The 12,985-nt window shown below is 52.2% G+C and overlaps 1 protein-coding gene across 7 annotated transcripts in view; it reads right to left on the reverse strand.

The window, feature by feature from the left end:
- Positions 1–12,985, reverse strand: part of DAZAP1 (DAZ associated protein 1) — a 167,749-nt gene that overhangs the window by 57,422 nt on the left and 97,342 nt on the right. The gene's annotated exons all lie outside the window — the stretch shown is intronic.

Consider the following 12,985-nt stretch of genomic DNA (forward strand, 5'->3'; position numbering starts at 1 on the left):
CTTTTGTTTAGGCTATCCTGTAAAAGTTCTAGGATCATGAAGATCTTGGCCGTTCGCAGGGGCACGCCGTGCTTCCTGCACCAGGCCTCAAACATTCTCCAGGTTCATATGTACAACAGGGACGTTGAAAACTTCCACTCGCAGAGCGATGTGGCAATTACTTCCGAATATCTGCACTTCGTCAGGCAAGCCCTCTCAAGGGCCAGACGGTAAGAGAGAATAGAGCTGGATCTTCGTAAAGAATCAGGCCTTCCTTGAGAAGATCCCTGTGCAGAGGGGAGGAAAAAAGGGGACTCTCCACGAGAAGCCTCTGCATGTATGCATACCACGGATGTCTGGGCCAGTCCGGGGCCACCAGAAGGACTAACCCTCTGTGGTGTTCGATCTTGCGGATGATCTTGCCCAGTAGAGGCCACAGGGGGAAGGCATACAGTAAGTTCTCCTCTGGCCAGGTCTGGACAAGGGCGTCTATCCCTTGCGAGTGCTGATCTCGCCTGCGACTGAAGAACTGGGGAACCTACGCATTGTGATATGTAGCCAGTAGGTCGAAGGATGGAAGGACCCAGCAATCTACTAGGAGCTGGAAGGCTCTGGTCGGCAGTGTCCATTCCCCCGGGTCCAGGCTTTCGCTGATGAGAAAGACTGCTCGGACGTTGTCTTTTCCTGCGATGTGGGAAGCAGAGATCCCTTGTAGGTTTAACTCCGCCCATTCCATAAGGGATCTATTTCCAGAGACACCTGGTGGCTCTTGATTCCTCCCTGGCTATTGATGTAGGCCACCGTTGTTGCATTGTCCAACATCATGTGGATTGCTTGCCCCTGGAGCTTGTGGCTGAACTGCAGGCATGCTAATCTGACCGTCCGCACTTCCAGGCAGCTTATGTTCCAGTTCACCTCTTCCTTGGTCCATTGCCCTGGGTTGTCAGTTGCTAACAGTGAGCACCCCACCCCTGGAGGATCACGTCCGACGTGAGGATAATCCAGCTTGGTGGGGAGAGGCTTACACCCTTGCTTAGGTGAATTTCCTGTAGCCAACACTGGAGCAGAGAGCATACTTTCATCGGTAGGTGGAAGTGAATAGAGTAGTCTTGAGACAGTGGGTTCCAGCGTGACAGAAGGGAGTGTTGGAGCAGCCGCATGTGTGCCCTCACCCACAGTACTACCTTCCAAGGTTGATGCCATGAGGCCGAGGACTTAGAAATAGTCCCACACCTTGGAGCGAACTGTGTTCATCAGACATATTTGGTCCATCAATTTTCTCCTCCTCGAGGGAGGGACACCTTGTCCTGCTTGGAGTTGAATTGGGCCCCCAGGTATCCTAAGATTTGGGAGGGCTTGAGGCTGCTCTTGTCCATGTTCACAACCCAACCAAGCTCCTGCAGGAGGGGCCTGACCCTGCTGGCCACCTGAAGGCTCTCTTCCAACGACTTCGCCCAGATCAGCTGGTAGTCCAAGTAAGGGTGCACCAGGATATGATTCCTTCTTTCCTCAGTGCCGCCGCTACGACCACCATAATTTTGGTGAACATTCTGAAGGCGGTTGCCAGGCCAAAGGGTAATGCCCGGAACTGGTAATGTTGGCTCAGTACTGCAAAGCGTAGAAAATGCTGGTGGTGTTGATGGACTGGAATATGGAGGTAGACCTCAGAAAGGTCCAGGGAGGTTAGGAACTCTCCCGGTTGCACTGCCAATATGACGGAGTGAAGAGTTTCCATGCGGAAGTGAAGTATCCGCAGATGGTGGTTGATACTCTTGAGATCCAGGATGGGTCAGTATGAGCCCTCTTTCTTGGGCACGATGAAATAGATGGAATAGTGCCCATATTTAATTGGTGTGTAGGTACTGGAGTTATAGCCCTCAGATTGAGGAGCCTTATCAGTGTGGATTCCACTGCCAGTTTCTTGTGCTGGGAATGGCAAGGTGACATAGTTACACAATGTTAGGTTCCATATTAGGTGCTACTACCCAAGAAAGAGATCTAGGCGTCATAGTGGATAACATTGAAATCGTCTGTTCGGTGTGCTGTGGCAGTCAAAAAAGCAAACAGAATGTTGGGAATTATTAGAAATAAAATGGTAAATTAAACAGAAAATGTCATAATGCCTCTGTATCGCTCCATGGTGAGACCGCATCTTGAATACTGTGTACAATTCTGGTCGCCGCATCTCAAAAGAGATATAATTGCGATGGAGAAGGTACAGAGAAGGGCGACCAAAATGATAAAGGGAATGGAACAGCTCCCCTATGAGGAAAGACTAAAGAGGTTAGGACTTTTCAGCTTGGAGAAGAGATGGCTGAGAGGGGATATGATAGAGGTGTTTAAAATCATAAGAGGTCTAGAACGGGTAGATGTGAATAGGTTTTTTACTCTTTCGGATAATAGAAAGATTAGGGGGCACTCCATGAAGTTAGCATGTGGCACATTTAAAACTAATCGGAGAAAGTTCTTTTTCACTCAACGCACAATTAAACTCTCGAATTTGTTGCCAAAAGATGTGGTTAGTGCAGTTAGTATAGCTGTGTTTAAAAAAGGATTGGATAAGTTCTTGGAGGAGAAGTCCATTATCTGCTATTAATTAAATTGACTTAGATAATAACCACCGCTATTACTAGCAACGGTAACATGGAATAGACTTAGTTTTTGGGTACTTGCGAGGTTCTTATGGCCTGGATTGGCCACCTTTGGAAACAGGATGCTGGGCTTGATGGACCCTTGGTCTGACCCAGTATGGCATGTTCTTATGTTCTTACATGTCCCGAGGGATGCTGTGAAATTCGAGAGCATACTTTTCTCATATGTCCAGTACCCATGTCAGACATGATCTCAACCCACCGCTGATAGGGGGCCGACTCTCCTATCTCCTCTTCCCAAGGATGGGTCAGCCCAACTTCATTGGGTAGTTTGGGTCGAACCTGAGCCCAAACATGTTCCTCTTTTTGGCTGTCTGTTCCAAAAGGACAGAAACCTTCCCGAGGGCCGAGTTGACCGAAATGATGAGTCTCTGTAGGGCCGGAAGTGCTGGGAACCCCTGGCCCGACCCCTCATAGGTGAGGAGCGCTGTGACCTCTTTCTTATTTTCTAGTAGCCTGGGACTGGAGATTCACCCCACTTACTGGCTAGCTTCTCCAACTCACTTCCGAATAGGAGGGATCCCTAAAAGGGCATCTTTGTGAGGTTCGCCTTAGAAGTTGCGTTCGCTGACCAGTTTCACAACCATGGCTGTCTTCTGGCCGCCACCACTGAGGCTACTCTTCTGGCCGAGGTACGCACTACGTCAGAGCTTGCGTCCGCCAGGAAGGCTGCGGCGGGTTCAATCACATCTTCGGCATGCACCCCGGAGCTATCTGCCTCTCTCGAGAGGAGCAGACAGGAGCAAACCACCAGGGCACAGCAAGAAATTATCTCCAATGTCATTGTTGTCGCGTCAAAGGCTAGCTTAAGAATGGATTCTAACCGCCTATCATGAGCATCCTTCAAGGCCGCCCCTCCCTCAACAGGAATAGTTCGCTTTGAAATGGCACAGACCATGGCGTCCACTGTCAGGAAATGCAGGCGTTCCTTGACCAAAGGATACAAGACCCTCAAGGAACAACCTCCCTTAAAACTTCTCTCCGGGGCATTTCATTACAGGTCAATCAATTCCTGGATGGCTTCCAGCATCGGGAAATAGCAAGAGGCTTTCCATAGACACACCAGGATGGGGTTCTTCTTTGGCTCCGACATAGGGTCCGTGCCCGGAACTCCCAGAATCTTCAGGGTCTAGGAGAATAGGGCCGGTAATTCATCTCTGTGGAAAGACAGAAGCATGGTCCGGTATGGCTCCAAGCCTGGAGGGATTTCCCCGTCCTCTAAGGAATCCCCGTCATCGTCCGTGATCTCTGGGTCCCTATCAGATACCCTTGGTGAGGCGAGGCATGTCCCGCTGTCAGGACTGGGAGGGCAAGCCCTTCCCAGCTGGGGCATTGCCCAGTCCCAGGCAGGGGCTGACTGCGCCTGAACAAAGGCTTGAAGCCCTGGAAAAATTCCAACCAAGAGAAGGCCGCCGGGTCCATATTTGGCCCTGGAGGAACTGGGGTAGGGGCAGTTGAACTGCCCTCTCCCGGGGAGGATGCAGCCCCGGAATTGCTCAGGTCCAGGATGCTGTCAGACAAGGTCGTGGCTGAATCATCTGCCGACTATGATGGACCAGACTTGGAAACATTCTGGGAGTCCAGTCCTCCCTGGGCTTCCTCTCAATGCTGACAAAGGCAAGATTCCAAGTCAGACTGTGCAGCCCTATTATGGCAGGCAGTGCAAAGGGAGCATCATCTGAGCTTCTTTGCTGCTGGGGCCATAATCTCTGTAGCTTGTGCGTTTAGCCGATTAATGCTTTTTGAGCACACACAAGACTCTCCTCGATGTGCATAGAACTAAGCGGCCTGTCGTGTGTATGCTTATGTGTATCATTATGCGTGAGGTTATGCGCGCGTACAGACAGCCGAAGGAGGAAAATGGCACTGCACTAAACCGCATGCAAGATGGCAGCATCCTGGATCGCCACGTGGAGTGTCCACAGAGCCTGAGGCGGGGCCTAGCCCCCCGGCGGGACACCACTCAACCCGCTCTGAAACCCCCTTCCCTCGCCTGCACGAGATCAGGAACGATATTGGTACGGCACACTGAGCAACGAGACCGGAGGAAAGACTTACCCAAGTCCTTCCCACGTCTCTGGCTCGGAGGAGCTCTTCTCTAGTTACCAGGTCTCAGCGCTTCCAGGCTGAGTACAGAGACGGTCTCTCCAGCTGTGGGGGGAGAAAGCTTAGGCCTTCACTGCCGCACTCGGCTTCTGCATCCACTGCCTTTCAGCTGCTTCAGCAGGAAAGTCCACAGAGGGAGCTGGCTACTGGACCAAGGTACACCTCTGAAGGATCTCTGAAATCGCCTCAGGAATTCTCAACTGGGGGAGGAACCCTTAGGTATCACCCACAGGAGAGCGGGACTCGATCTTTTCAATTTGAAGGTAACGTTTTCTCCTTTGAATTAGTGCTACAATCCTGCTACACACCGCTGCTGGTGTGGGGATAGCATCCACATCTGCTAGGAGACAGAGAGACTGAATGGCTGAGGTCACTGCAGGGGAATATCTAGGGTGATGTCAGTTTTGAAACCTGATTCCGTCTCCATCTGCTAGCAGGGGAACACACAATCCCATTGGTCCTGTCCATCTGGCTACACACTAGGAAATTAGCTTCCCCCCCCCCCCCCATGGCTATGGTAATATTGCACTGATAAGAACATAAGAAATTGCCATGCTGGGTCAGACCAAGGGTCCATCAAGCCCAGCATCCTGTTTCCAACAGAGGCCAAACCAGGCCACAAGAACCTGGCAATTACCCAAACACTAAGAAGATCCCATGCTACAGATGCAATTAATAGCAGTGGCTATTACCTAAGTATAATTGATTAATAGCCATTAATGGACTTCTCCTCCAAGAACTTATCCAAACCTTTTTTGAACCCAGCTACACTAACTGCACTAACCACATCCTCTGGCAACAAATTCCAGAGCTTTATTGTGCGTTGAGTGAAAAAGAATTTTCTCCGATTAGTCTTAAATGTGCTACTTGCTAACTTCATGGAATGCTCCCTAGTCCTTCTATTATTCGAAAGCGTAAATAATCGATTCACATCTATTCGTTCAAGACCTCTCATGATCTTAAAGACCTCTATCATATCCCCCCTCAGCCGTCTCTTCTCCAAGCTGAACAGCCCTAACCTCTTCAGCCTTTCCTCATAGGGGAGCTGTTGCATCCCCTTTATCATTTTGGTTGCCCTTCTCTGTACCTTCTCCATTGCAACTATATCCAATTTTTAAAACTGTTAGCTTGAGGCATGTGAAAGGAAGCTTCTGATGATCAGAATACCAGAATTTAATATGGTTGCTGGAGAATAGCATTATTTTGGTACACACTTTACTTTCAATTTTGTCATGTAAATAGTATGTCTGTTGATACTTATGCATGTACTTACATGATCCGCACTGGACAGATTTTAAATTTGGAAGTTGTGGAAAGGAAAATTAGTTTCTTACCTGATAATTTTCGTTCCTGTAGTACCAAGGATCAGTCCAGGACACCTGGGTTGTGACTCCGCACCAGTAGATGGAGACAGAGCAAAACTTGTGGGCGGAGCCATATATGCCCCTGTGCCGGTCACAGCCCCTCAGTCATACGTAATGTCAAAGTAGAAAATTCCAAAAGGCAACCATAGCTAACCATACAAACTTGCTATGGAAACGGAAATAATTCCATCACCCCTACAGGAAACAGACTCCCCAACCGGGAGAACGAATAAACAAGGGGTCAACTTACCGAAAACAACGATGAGCGGACTCTCCGTCACTTTAGCGTAGCACTGCGGGCGGGATCCTGGACTGATCCTTGGTACTACAGGAACGAAAATTATCAGGTAAGAAACTAATTTTCCTTTCCCTGTACGTACCAGGATCAGTCCAGGACACCTGGGATGTACCAGAGCAAACTTACCTAGGGTGGGAAGCAGAGAGTCCCGCTCGGAGTACCCTCACCCCAAACCCCGGAAGCGGGAGCCCGGACATCCAACCGGTACTGCCGGAGAAGGTATGCAACGAGTAGCCGCCCTGCACATTTCTTGAGGCAACACCTGAGAAGCTTCAGCCCATGACGCAGCTTGAGATCGAGCGGAGTGAACCCGAAGACCCGCGGCACCAAGTACGCCGAACCAATGGCCTCCTTGAGCCAACGGGTGATCGTCGTGAGGGACACTGCGGCCCCGTTCTGTGGACCAGGACCAGAAAACAAAACAAACAGATGATCAGTGACCCGAAAACGGCTAGGAACCTCCAGATAGTGAAGGAGGGATCTCCGCACGTCAAGATTCCTAAGCGCCCTCACTGTTGAATCAAAGGACTCCCCGACCGCGAAAGCGGGCAGCTCTACCAACGTATTTACGTGGACAGACGACACCACTTGGACAGACGACACCACTTTCAGGAACCATCCACGAGGAAACTCCGGCCTCGGAAATACGCAAGAAGGGTTCCTTACAGGACAAGGCCTGCAACTCCGAAACACGCCACGCCGGGGCAACCGCCACCAAGAACACCGCCTTCAACGTAGTCGTTGCGTGTTTCAAGGACTCAAACGGCGCCGCGCATAAAGCGGAGAGACCCAAGAGAGGTTCCAAGCCGGACAGGGGAGACGCAACTGAGGACGAAGGTGCTCAGCTCCCCGAAGGAAACGGGAGAAATCCGGGTGAAGAGCCAGAGGTGATCCACGGACCTGACCTCGCAAACCACCAAGCGCCACCACTTGGACCCGTAGCGAACCGCACGCCAGACCCTTGGCCAGCCCTGCCTGTAGGACCGCCAGAATGTCGGACCTGACCTCGCAAACAACCAAGCGCCACCACTTAGACCTGTAGCGAACTGCACATCAGACCCTTGGCCAGACCTGCCTGTAGGAACGCCAGAATGTCGGAGACGGAAGCCGCCGTGGGGTCCACCCCACGCTGTACGCACCATTCCTCAAAACCACCCAGACACGGACAAAAACCAGTAACGTCGACTGCGTTCTGGATCGTAGCAACGTGGCTACCCCAGCATCTTGAGTAACCTTTTCCCTTCAGGCGCTTCCTCACCAAAGCCATGCGGCGAGACAGAAGGGATCCGCCTCCTCCAAACAGACGGGTCCCTGATGGAGTAGACCCGCCGGTCCCTGGAACCGGAGGGGTGACATTACTGCTAGCTGGACGAGGTCCGCGAACCACGGTCGGCGCGGCTACTCCGGCGCCACCAGGATCACGGTGGCCAGGTGCAACTCTATGCGCCGCAGAAGCTCGCCAAACATCGGCCACGGGGAAAAGATGTACTGCAGAACATCCGACGGCCAGGGGAGTACCGACACATTGACGCCTCCTGCCCCCCGTTCTCGACGTCGAATGAAGAATCGCGGAGCCCTCACGTTGTGCCACTTGGCCATCAGAGCCCTGTGGGGCACTCCCCACGTTTCGCCAATGAGAAGAAATGCTTCGTCCGCCAGCTCCCACTCTCCGGGACCCAGGCGATGACGGCTGAGAAAATCCGCCCGAACGTCGTCGACTCCTGCAATGTGAGAGGCTGCTACGGTGCTGAGATGTAGCTCCGACCAGGCCATCAAGTTCTGAGCCTCCTCCGCCACCTGTGGGCTCCTTGTCCTGCCCTGGCGGCTGATGTAGGCCACGGTGGTCGCGTTGTCCGACAACCCTCGGACCGCCTGTCCCCGCACTAACGGTAGGAAGGCTTGCAGGGCCACTTCGGTCCCTAGACTGTTGATAGGCCACTGGGCTGGCGACACCGACCATAGGCCTGGGACTGAGCTTCCGAGGCAGACCACTCCCCAACCGGAGAGACTGGCATCCGTGGTCACCACCGTCCAATTTGGCACCAGAAGAGACACTCCCGAAGACAGATGACCGGAATCCAGCCACCAGAGCAGGCTGGATCTCGCGTGTCCTGCTAGTGGAAGCGGTAAGTGGAACTCCTCCGGAACCGGCACCTCGCGGGACAGTAAGGATGACTGTAATGGTCGCAGATGAGTGAACGCCCAGGGAACCAGCACTAGTGTGGAAGCCATAGAGCCCAGGACCGTAAAACAGTCGCAGACCCGCGGCCGGCGGAGAGACAAGAAGCGCCTTACTTGAGCTTGTAGTTCGTATCTCCGTTCGTGTGACAGGAACACCTTGCCCTGCTACATGTCGACAACGGCTCCCAGATATTCCAAGGTCTGCCAGGGTGTCCGATCACTGTTTTGAAGTTGACCACCCATCCTAGGGACTGTCAAGGTGTAGGACCCTGGCCCACTGACAACCGACACTGATCCTCGGACTTCGCCCGAATCAACCAATCGTCCAGGTAAGGATGGACCAGGAGACCTTCCCGGCGCAGCCGCGCCACCACCGTGACCATGACCTTCGTGAACGTACGGGGGCCGTCGCGAGACCAACTGGGAGCGCTTGAAAAAACTGGCCATGCCGTCCTAGAACGCAGAACCTGCGGCCGGCTGAATGCCTATGTGAAGATAAGCCTCCGTGAGATCTAGGGAGGTCAGAAACTCGCCTGGCCGCACCGCAGCCATTACCGACCGAATCGTCTCCATTTTGAAGTGAGAAACGCGAAGGCATCGATTTACCCCACCGAGATCCAGAAAAGATCTGGCCGTGCCGTCTTTCTTTGGGACGATGAAGTAAATGGAGTAACGGCCCCTGCCGTGTGGTTGACCGGAACGGAGGAGGTAGCCATGTCTGATCACGTTGAGGACCCACTGGTCTGACGTTACACCGGCCCATCTCTCCACAGCTGACATCAACCGCGCCCCGGGGCTGCGGTGAGAGAGAGAGACCGACCACCTTTCATTGCGAAGCTTAGGCCCCTATACGACTGACCAGACGACCTTTGAGGACGCCACGTCCTGGGATCACGAAAGCGGGACCTGGCCGAAAACGAATCCCGCGCCCTGGATTTATCCTTGGGCAGCTTGAAAATCCTGTTTTCCCCTAGGGAAATCTTCATCCTCCGGCAAGGGAGAGAGCTTACCCATAGCCTTCGTGACCTTCAGGTTCGAAGCCGGATAATCCCACTCTCGATAGAGCCGGGCTGTCACAGAGAGGTGAAAAAGGAACGGAGCCCAGCCGAGACTACCCCAGGCGGGGTGTCGATGCCCAACTCCTCCAGGATGGCGGGAATCAGGGGCCAGCTCCTTCCTGATGAAGAGGCGGATCAAACTCGAGTCATCCCCTTCCGAAGCCTGTGTCTGCCGTGCTGCCCCCTGCGGCGGCGCGCCATCTCCCTTAGCCCCCCTCGGAGGCGGGGAGGGCGCCTTGGAAATCTCTGGACCCGACGATTCAAACGTCGACATCTCCCTCAGCCCCCCTCGGAGGAGGGGAGGGCACCTAGGAAATTACTGGATCCGACGAGTCAGAGGTAGGGACCGTGCCCAAACCAGGCGGTATGGCCCGCAACAGGCTTTTGGCTATGAATCGCCCCGCCGCGATCTGCGGCCGAGTGTGCGTCCGGTCCAACTTAATTGGCCTCTCAGGCCCCCCGCCTGGCCAGAAGGTCGCTTGTGGGCTCTGCGGCCTTAAAGGCCCTATGCCTGGCCAAAAGAAAACCAAGAGCAAAGAGTCCCTCAGAGTTCGTGGCGTGCCTCCCCCGGCCCTCCCCCCCACCGCCTCCGATGGCAAACAGACCGCGGAGCCGGCCGCTTGGGGGCAGGGGGGGGGGAAACGAGGGAAAACCCCTGGGGCCTGCTGCGCTTGGTGTCGCGCTCGACGCCACACCAAGATGGCCGACTTTCCCGCCAATTTCGCGCGAGAGGTCTGTGTAGAATTTTTTTTTTTTTTTTTTTTTAAATCTTTGCCCACGGCAGGCAGAAACTGCTTGGGGAAGGCGGCCGGACGGTCCCCGACCACAGGAGCGAAAGGCCGCCAAACAAGCACCCCCCCTGTGCCCCCCGTTTCGCAGCCTGAGGAGAGCCGAGCTCGCTAGAGGCGCGCGGCGCTGAAGCCGCAAGTCGAGCAGGCCGACCCATGCGGCCTGCTCGGAAGAGGGACGAAAACGCAAAATAAAAAATGGAGAAGGGGAGGGGGAGAGAGGAAATGCCGAAAACGACCGCTGCCGAAGAGAACCAGGCGCGCTGAAAAGAAAACTGCTCCTTTTTTTTTTTTTTTAATTACCTGGAGCTGTCCCTCGCAGCGGTCCGGCCGGGGCGAGGGAACCGGGCTCCCCGGTATCACCCCGGCTGGGCAGTAAACTAACCCAGGATCCGCGACCCGTAACCCAGCAAGTGCTCTACCAGGGGATATGGTCCCCTCAGGACCTGGTAACCCCCTGGGAGCAAACGACCCGAGCCGCAGGGCCGACCGGACAAGCCACGAGGCATGCTGGCGAAAACGCGGTGAACCGGAGAGCCACGCGAGTAACAAAGGTAAAATTAAGGCGACCGACCTCCCCCCTGCCAGCAGCGCCCCCCCCCCGGAGCCAACACGGAGCGGCGATGCGAAGGAACAGAGCCGGAAACAAAATCAACAACTTTCAATTTTTTATTTTTACAAAAAACCTGTCACTGTCCACCGTCCTGGAGCCCTAATCCAGCAGGGGTGAGTGAACCGGGCTCCCCGGTGTCACCCCTGATGCTGCTACTGGTAAAGCCGGGTCCTCGACCCTAGCAGCGGCCTCAACCGGGGGGAGGTAGTCCCCTCAGGACCTCTCAACCCCCCTGGGAGGCAGGGCAGACGGGACGTCAGTGACAATTTACAATGCAAAATTCAAATTCCCAAAAGAAAACAACTGTAGCCTAAAACTGGCCTAAAACCAAGAAAAAGAACCAACCCTGACGGAGTACCAGAACCAGGGCAGGCAGGAGCTGTGACCGCACCTGCACCATCTACTGGAGACAGAGTAAGACTGAGGGGCTGTGACCGGCACAGGGGCATATATGGCTCCGCCCACAAGTTTTGCTCTGTCTCCATCTACTGGTGCGGAGTCACAACCCAGGTGTCCTGGACTGATCCTGGTATGTACAGGGAATGTAAGTATTTTTAAATAAAATATAACTTCAGATATCTTGAATAAATGTTGGATACATATCTCTTTGTGGTTTTGAGGCTCTATCTGGTTCTGGATACAGGTCCGATGGAGTTCTGTCGTATGGCTTCTGGATATATATACTGTATGCTACCGAGTCATAGAAACCTTGAGAATGCTCCAAATGAGATAAAACAAATGATGTGATCGTGATTTTTTTTCTTCTTCTGAAGATCTCTCAATAGGTTCCTACAGTAATCTATTCTCGGGTTTCAAGAAACAAGACAATGTAAGCTTAGATTTCAGTTCTTCTCTTAAGCGTTCCAAAACGGGCTTGTGGAACATTGTTTTCATATCTAGTAATTGTTTAACTTAATTCTTAACAAAATCTGTCTATAGTTTCTGTACAAAAGAATGACAATCCAGTAGTTAAGAAAATGGAAATTTTCATTCCTTTATGTTCCTGGAAGGGATTCTTTCTAGTTCCAGTAGAGGCACTTACAGAAGCAAACACTCCTGTAGCATGTTCATGCTTACTGGTTGTTTTTTGTGCGGATTCTTCCGCACCATTCTTTCAGCGCCAATGAGTGCCATGTATCATACATGCAGAAGTCTTTGCTCAATGTGTTCTCTTGTACAGTTGCCTTTGTGCCATTCTTTGGAGCAGATGATGTTGCTTGTTTTGAGATCTCGGTGCAATATGATCTCTACACAGTTTCAATTGCCTCATTCTAGATTAGGTCTGTGTGCCATCAGTCCTTAGCATGGATTATCTATACACCATTGATTTAGGATGTTGACTGTCATCGTGATGCCTCCACACAGGGGATCTAGTTCATCGACTCTTCTGTGCCGATGATTTAGTTTATGATCCCTTCGAGCCTGAAGATTTCGAAGGGGATCGTTTTGTGATGTTTAGATTTTTTTGTGCTCTGTTGAGCAATTAAGTTCATACTTCAACTTCATGTCTCGAAAAACTAGCGCTCTTGTGGACATTTGAAATGTCTCCAATGCAAGTCAGTCAGTTGCAGCAGCACTCAAAAGAAATTACAAAAAAAAAGGCGGAAGACACTAATTTCAATTCATCTATTAAATAAAAAAAAATAACAGACTGAGCCATGACACTGGATTCACACGACTCCTTATGGTAGCCTTTAACATCCCGAAGGGATACAAATCGCTCTGTTCTTAACAGTCCTTATAACTCCAGTGAATAAACTGAAGTCAATCTGACTCCTTTGAAAACCTCTAATGTGGCAATTCCCAGCTCACATTCTCTATTATTCACTCTTAGGGGCTGCAAACAGGTTGGATTTCCAGGATATCCTTAAAGATTATTCATGAATGTGCATGCATACTGCCTACATTGTACACAAACCTGACAATCATTAGGGATATCTTGAAAAC

Source organism: Rhinatrema bivittatum, chromosome 8 (assembly GCF_901001135.1).
Source record: "Rhinatrema bivittatum chromosome 8, aRhiBiv1.1, whole genome shotgun sequence".
NCBI lineage: Eukaryota > Metazoa > Chordata > Amphibia > Gymnophiona > Rhinatrematidae > Rhinatrema > Rhinatrema bivittatum.